This window comes from Geospiza fortis, unplaced genomic scaffold (assembly GCF_000277835.1).
Source record: "Geospiza fortis unplaced genomic scaffold, GeoFor_1.0 scaffold53, whole genome shotgun sequence".
NCBI classification, from domain to species: domain Eukaryota; kingdom Metazoa; phylum Chordata; class Aves; order Passeriformes; family Thraupidae; genus Geospiza; species Geospiza fortis.
Window position 1 is genome coordinate 3,849,567 of NW_005054305.1, and position 8,281 is coordinate 3,857,847.

Here is an 8,281-nt window from a genome sequence, read left to right on the forward strand (position 1 = left end):
AGGAGCTATGGGGCTAGGGGGGAAACAAGCAGACAAAAAAAAATGCAGTGAAAAGAACAATGTAGTTTTCCTTAGTTTTATGCTAGAAATGTCAAAGCAGCTTGCTTTTGTCATTCTGCTGGAATAGCATCCTCTCAAAGTGTATTTTTCCAGCATCTTTTGTGGGACAAGAAGATTTTAAAAGAAAGGTTTTTATAGTTCAGACACCTCATAGATCTCTCCTCCCACTGCTTGACACATGACCTTGTTGCAGCAAGCGATGACACTTGGGAAGGTGTGTGCTGGGGAGATTCCTTGGAGGGTGGCGCTGTGACAGCAATGTACACCCATCCAGAGTGCTCCTGGCTCCTGTATGCCTGAAATGAGGCACCAGATGACACGCCCAGGCAATAAGGTGTCCAGACCTGATGTGGGCTTTTGGAGAGTGATAGAGGTGCTAAAAATATGTAACAGCCAGGCCCTGCTGTAAACGCCAGAGGAGGGAACCAGATGGGTGAGTCTTATGCTCCTTGTAAGAGACTTGACAGGTTTTGGATAATTCGTTTGTGTAGACTGCAGGCAAGCCAGCAATACCTTGGTCTAGAGCCCACACGTGGGAAGTATGAGTGGGAGTTGGGTGTACCTTGTGTCTCCCAGGAACAGGCTGTGTCCTACATGTAAAAAGTCAGAATTTCATCCTGTTTTTCACTTTCATCAGAGCTGTGCTGACTTTCCAAATCCCCAAGGATACATGAAAGTCATATGTCTGTTTGGCCCAAATTGCTAGCAACTCATACTTTCCATACGAAGCTCACCATAAAATAACAAAAAAGAAATTACTTAATTGAATATGCTTGGAACCTAATATCAGAGGAGTGTAACAAATAGGAAACAGTCAAGCGCCATACAATCAAAGAGTTAGGGAGAAGTTACAAATTTCAACACACATGCAGCTGCCTTGTGGAAAAACAACCAAAACCATTACATTTAACATGGCTATGCATCTAGAATAATTTCCATCTAGACATGGAGAAACACTTAATATATTTTGCTTGAGATTTCCCTGTTGTATTTTCTGGAACTAAAAGGGAAATTGTGAAACTCTGCAGCCAAGTGATTAGTCTAAGGTCACAGGGCAGGAGATCTGGAAGAAGAAATTTGGAGTCTCGGTAATGTACTTTAACCACAATACCATCCTTCAGTCTCTTTCACGCTGATGACTTTGGAACTAGCTTTAAAAGATCCAGTGAGAAGCAAGATGGGAGTGATAGATAGCTACACTAGATAGCCAAAGGCAACAAAAAAAGATTAGAGACATGTGGGGGTATTTCTAAACAAAAAGATTAAAACCAGAACTATTTCATTTAGAAAGGAAAACAGTAAAAGATGATGGAATTGAGGTATATAAAATAATGAATGGTGTGAAGGAGAAATCAGATGCCCTTCATAAAACAAGAGGGCACCTAATGGAATTACAAAAGGCATTAGCTTATAAATGAACAAGGATATCACTCCACAGCTTATCTCTCAGCAACCTGTGGAACTCTCAGTTGCAGGACATTGATGCAAGTACTTGAGGAAGACTAAAGAAAAAAGGAAAGACTGTATGCGGGCAGTAATAAACACAGATTTTTGAGTTAAAGAAAATGCCTCTTAAGAGCCACAGTTTTCCCTGAAAGAACCACCTGAGAAAGAGTTGTTTTATTCCTGACCAGAGCTCTTCCCAAACAGGAACGCTCCTGCCTCTTGGTTCCTCAGGACGTCTCTTCCTTGAAAAAGCATTACCAAGCCTCAGAAATTCAGTTTTCTGCTAATAGCAAAAATCACGTCCTCATTTTGCCTCCAGGAATCCCAAGCTATTTTTATACCACAGAGGCCACTGTAAGGAAAAGCTGGAGGATATGGAAGGTTGCACTTTCTCATTTTGTCTCTCAGCTCACATTTGCAGTCATCTTGAACTCCACTGTTTCTTTTCCCCTTCTCCAGAGCCAAGCTGCAGATCCATGTAAGATTTCACCTGGATCTTGTCAGTGACCATCTCCTGAATGCCTAGAATAAACCCACTGGCCTTTTGTTTGTCCACATAGGCTGGTGTCTCCCTTTTGACTCTGTTTGAATTCCTCCCTTGGACTTTCACCAGTCTTCAAGGCTCTCCCTAACTTCCTTGCATCTGTGAGCCTCCTTTGATAGCCAGGGTGTAAATTGTCCTCTGCCCATTTAGTCAGCCCTTTTCTCATTTTCTCCTGTAATGGTCTCCAAGCCTTCACCTCCAGCCACCAGCTGGGACAGCTGCCCTGCTGTCCATCACTCTGGGCCCTCTCCCATACAGATGTTAACAAGCCGGCCCTCCCAGACGTCTCAACTCCAGCTGTCCCTTGATAACCACGTGAGGGGGTAAAATCTAACCATAAATCTGTAAAACTTTTCTTAACCTCTATACATTATATTTGTCTATTAATTGTGAGAGTCAATCATCACGTTACTCATCTATCACACTTCATCTCCAGCCACCAGCTGGGACAGCTGCCCTGCCATCTCTGGCCCTCTCCCATACAGATGTTAAGCCTGTCAACCCCTTTCCTGCCGTCCCACTTAGAGCAGAGCAGGCTGCTGTAGATAAATGGTGTCACACCTGCCTGTTAGTGGCAAGCCAGGAATGTCTGTTTACCTTGCGGGAGTGGTCCTTAGCGCATGGATTATCTCTCTTTAGTGTCTAGAAAGGATTGGGTGTAATGAGTACATAATGGGCTACAGAAATGATAACGATCTGTGAATTATTCAGCACCGGTCCCCTGTGCTGAACGGCCCATCAACATCTCTTAGGGCAACTTAACCTCTTGGTGAGTCTTGCCTTGTTTAGAAAGCATCCTGGGGAGACTCGCATCGGTATTTTAGCTAGAGACCCACATTTCATTCCATTCCCTAGGTCCTGGCGAACGGGGCGCTCCTCCCTCCTTCCCTTGGAATCTCTGTGATCATGCTGATGGACCTGTATTCACCTTGTAAGCACCTCTTCCACCTAATGCTGTCGCAGAGTTCAGTTCACGGAGGGAAATAAAGCTGTTTCAAGGCAAAGTGCTCTCAGGAAGCAAACTTTCAGATGCTTCGGCAGCCCCTGGAGTCTTTGGTTTGCAACAGTAATTCGGAGTTATACTCAACACCTGCCCCTCTCCTCTCCCGGCTCTCCCGGCAACACTGATGGCAGCAGATATTATTAATTGTGGAATACCTGCAGTGCTCTGCTGCAGGGGGGGAGATGGTCCTGCCCCACCAGGATTTACAGACTGGGCATGAAAGCAAATTAGCGTGCTGAAAGTTGACTGGGTGACTGGATGATGGAGAGGATGTTTTGAAGTTACGTTTGTAAGAAAGTGAGGAAAAGAAAAATGGGCTTTTTGCTCATGTTTCTTTGCTGAATCTCCCCTCTCCTTCTTATAGAATGTGTTGGAAATAAAGTGAATGCCACTAAAGAAATCATAGAAAAACTGCAAGCATTAATGGTCTAATTAGGAAAAATTGAAGAACTATAGAAATAGTTTTGCAGCTAGAACGAAAATAAACTAAGGATCCTATGTGAATAGCAAATCAGAAATTCCTCCCACTGACAAAACTTATGCAAAATTTTCACTGATTATAAAAATAGATATTTTTTTTTTTCTGTGAAAAATTTTGTGTTTTGAAAAATGTTTCTGTCAGTTGGCATTTTTCAAATTCTATCTAAGGAACATAACATTCAAAATAAATAGTGGTTTTGGGGTATGGAAATTGATTGTTGACACATATATCTACATATCTATATAAATGTGTTTATTCTTTTAAAAAGCTAACTGTTTTGGCCACTGATAGAAATGTTGATTAAAAAACTTAATCAACCATAGCCTATTGGTCACAACTAAGGTCACTGAGGTACCTTTTTGGAAATATTCTCCAAGTAGCCCAGGTTTTAAAGGCATGCACAAAACAGAGTATTGCCAAATTTAAGGTCTCACTTTAAATGCTGCATCTTCTAGATAATGCATCTGAAAGTGTTCTGGGAAACTATTGCCTAAACAGGCCCAGTTTATATCCACATTTATTGTCATTTAGCTTGAACAGCTACTTCTCTTCTCTCTGGGATTCACTACCTGTGTGCCTTGAGAGGGAATTTTCATATCACTTTGCAGACTACACATTGCTAAAAAGGACATTCAAGCCTCTTCTAATCTCCTTTCAAAAGACAGACTGTCCATTGCCCCGTCAGCCTTCTAGCTGTGGCTCCAGCTCAAGCTCACTCTCCTCAAAGATGAATGTTTGGAGATGCACACTGTTCTACAGATTTAGTTTCACCTGTTACTTATGCAGAAATACTAACATTTCCTCCTGTCTACTGGAGATATTTTGCCTGAGACAACCTCCCATCATTTCTGCCCAATCCAATCATGATGAGGCTTCAGAGATCACCTGTGAGAACTAAAAGCTGACAGGTGAGGTCTGACAAAGCCTAGTACAGCAGTTCTGTTCCCACACCAGCAGCCTGTTAGATAGAGGCAACCACAATCACGGGGTCAGAAGTGGGATGCACATGCCTGTGGCTCTGTCCTGCAAATAATCCTGAACTATGCCAGGGAAAATAAGGGAAAACCCATAGATGCCTATCCTGAACCTGAGGTTTGAGGCAGAACTGAGTCTTAAACGCTGGCTGAGGGGGAACAACCACAGATGTAAAGGTCTTATTTGAGAATGAGAAGCAGAAAGAGCCATTAACTTGTGTGAGACAGATCTCCTTTTCCTATCATCTTTGAGCAACCCTGCTGTTGAGAGGTGGTTTTTTCTGTTTGGGTTTGTTTTAAAGGCTTTTCCTTATCCATAAGTGCACTGGGCAAGGAAGACTAGTTGAGTAAAAGCCATTACATAACTTGTCAGGGTTTGTTGTCCTTTGTCCCAGCAAGCACTCCTAAACTTTGCATCCCTCACCCGCAGACTTCGGCTGCCTACAAACCACCTGCAAAGTCTGCACAAACCTGCCAACCACATCAAACCCTGACTTCCACTGCCGGTGGGGGAAGGCAGCCAGATGAGGAGCTGTCAGGAAGAGGTTATCAGGTGAGCCACTCACTTCATAAACACGGGATTACAACTGAACTTTCTACAGCATCAGCTTTGGCTCATTTGGATATGGGATGTTGTTCATCTGATTTCTGGATCAAGAGCATGATTGAAATGCACATTAGAGAACCCAAGATTATTAAAGCTACAGCATACATCATCAATATGGAATGTGCTAATGGCTTTCACTTCTACTGTTTTTTTGAAGGTGTTATCAGCTGGGAAGATAGTAGCTACTCCCTTCTCCTGCCTAGACATTCTCTAAACATACATACTCAACCTTATTTACCAAAGAAGTAGAGAAAGAAGAGATCTCTGCCTGCACGAGTAGTAAAGGTGGGCAAAATAAAAATGAAGATGTGCATTTTATATTTGTCTCCTTCTAAAATCAAACTTGTTTCTTTAAAAAAAAATGTATTCTATGGAAAGTGGGACAACTGAAATCTGTATTTTAACACAGAAAAACAAATTAATGCTTTGTGAAACAACACAGAAGTCAATGGCACTATACCAGAGATTAATTTTACCCAGGCTGTAAAAAGAAAATATAAATGCAACACAGACCAACAGAAAAGATTCCATTTACAGTAAGAATTATGTTTCTGTCAGAAAAAAACCAACAACTAACTAAATTTATTTCCTGGAAGGAGATCCAACTTGGCTCCGCTGCAACAGCGTAAAAGGATCCAAAATAAGTAACAGCAGGCATCTCTGCTAAAATTTGCTTCTGATCAACATTATTTTTCCTCTGGTACAAGAGAAGAGTTGAACATGTACTGCAAGTGAGGCACAGTAGTTTACTGCACAGAACATGAGAAAGGAGGCTCAAGCTCTGGCAGTTAAAACTCTGCTCAGCCAGGGAGCCAGGACAAGGTCTTAAACAAACCATATGCACTCTGTGGAGCTAATTCCCAACTAAATGCTCTCTATTTCAGACATACAAGCTCAAATTGGAGCAGGGGGAGGGGGTGGAACAGTCTTAATTACACCCAAATTCCATGCCTGCTTCTCCACACATGAGGATGTCAGGTCAGACCCTCACTGCAGTGATGTCAGCAGCACTTGAGGGAATGTCAGCTCCCTGAAGTACCAGCATCTTCCTAAATTCATCTGATGACATGAAAGCAGGAACTTCATATTGTGCTTCAGTGGAGGCAGTTTGTATATACCAGCATACATTAATAAATGAAGAGTAAAGTAGTACAACCACAATCTGTACATCTGTGTCTGCTTTATGGTATCCTGAAAATATTTCTAAAGTAGTTGGAATACAGAAAGCAGAAATTATCATTCCTTCCCAGCTGGGCTCATGTGAAATGCTTTCTGACTGTGACTGGCAGATTTGGTATTTCGTTAATTGTGGGAGACCCCACTTTGAATAATGTACAAACATTTGTTATGATCAGTGAATATTTCCCTTCACATCGCATTTTCTCCATACATAAACTTACCATAACCCAATAAAGAGCCTATGTGAGCAAGTCTTCTACATGCAGCCTTTCCACTCTGCAGGGGAAAGCCTGGCTGTTTTTTGCAAACAACGTTCACGCAATTTTTCATTTCTGCCTGAGTGAGAACTGCAATGAATGGAAGTTTTCCTCACACAAAATCTTATGGCGTTCTTAGGGTGTTCCAACATAAAACTGAAGGTTTCATTCAGAGACATCTAGCAAGAAATGCTTCTCAGAATCCTGAGTAAAAAAACCTGCACTAGACATGAGGAAATCGTTCATTTAAAAAAACCCACAATATCGAAACCCAACCAGGGAACTACACTGAGGTGACAAATGAAACTCTACTGAGGAAAAAAAAAAGAAGAATAATCAAAAGCCAACCGAGTCCTAAAGTTTCACTGCAATTTGTCTTTCAAAAGTGGATGTACACCAAATACTCCCCCTAAAATCTTGCATCTAATTCACTCATGGTCAAAATGGAATTTACATTAAGTCAGTGTTTCTAAGGGACAGAGGAACACATAAGGTCCAAACTTGACTTAAATCCAGAAGAATTCCACTGAAATCAATGGTTACAGCAGTGCAAATCAGCAAGAGATCTAAATCTGTCCTAGCTGATTCCAGATCTATCTTTTATTTGCTATATGGCTTCAGGCAAGTCAGTGACCTTCTTTTTATTTCTCAGTTTCTCCATCCGTAAAATGGTGATAATATTGTTGTAATACATGAAGATTGAGGGGACTAATTAGTTCTCTGACACGGTCTGGATATGGAAATTTCTCGGGATCAATGATTTTTAGTCACCTCCATCATCTTTATTGACTCTTTATAATCTTAATGCTTGGCTTTTTGCTTGCTTGTATGTTTCTCTTTTAAAAACCACAAGCCATTGCCTGGCATCCTTATTCAAGTTTTACGCTGTTTACTTCCATGGCAGGATTCACTTGAGAAAACAGAGTACAAAATTTGGAATTGGCCCCAACAACAAACGGTGAGGCTATTTCAAACAAAACTCATAAATCACTGCATGAAATTAATACCGTTTACGTTCGTTTTTCCAAGAGCGCAGTTTATTAACCGATGCCCAAACAACCACGGCACAAACTAGAAAGTCGCAAATCTTTCTTCACCCTTATCTGAACAAAGCACGCTGCGCTGGCATTTGAAGGGACAGCGGTCTTATTCAAACAGTTAAAGCGGGGAAAAATAAATAATGAAGAACAACCCAACCTGAAAACACCCTCACGTCTGACAGCTCTGAGAGGGACCTCTAGCGTGTGCTAGAACATTTTGTGTTGTGCTTCGGGCGCAATTAATACACCAAAATCACCGCAGTCATTTTGAATAGGCACAGGGAAGTTTCGCCAAGTGCCTCCGACCCGCGGGGCCTGCATCCTTCCGCGGGCACTGCCGAAACTATTAAACCGACACTTTTTTTTCCTTTTTTTTTTGCCTGCCGCCCTCAGCGTGCGCAAGGAGCCAACTTCCCCCGGTCACCCCGGAGTTTCCCCGTCCCCACGCCCGCAGCGCACAGCCCCCTTTCCTTCCACGGCCCCCGGGAGCTCGGGGGCAGCTGAAGCTGGAAAGTTGCGTTCCAGGCCCAGCTTCTCCTGTGGCCTCGTGACCGGGAACAACAATTACGGGAGCCACCAACTGCCCCGCGCCCCCCCCGCGAACCGGGCGCTGCCTGCGGGCACCGGGCGGCCCGGCCCGGCCCCTTCCCTTCCCTTCCCTTCCCTTCCCTTCCCTTCCCTTCCCTTCCC

At 42.9% G+C, this 8,281-nt stretch overlaps 1 protein-coding gene across 1 annotated transcript in view; it reads right to left on the reverse strand.

Moving 5' to 3' along the window:
• Positions 1-8,281, reverse strand: part of KCTD1 (potassium channel tetramerization domain containing 1) — a 100,355-nt gene that overhangs the window by 91,020 nt on the left and 1,054 nt on the right. The window lies entirely within an intron of this gene.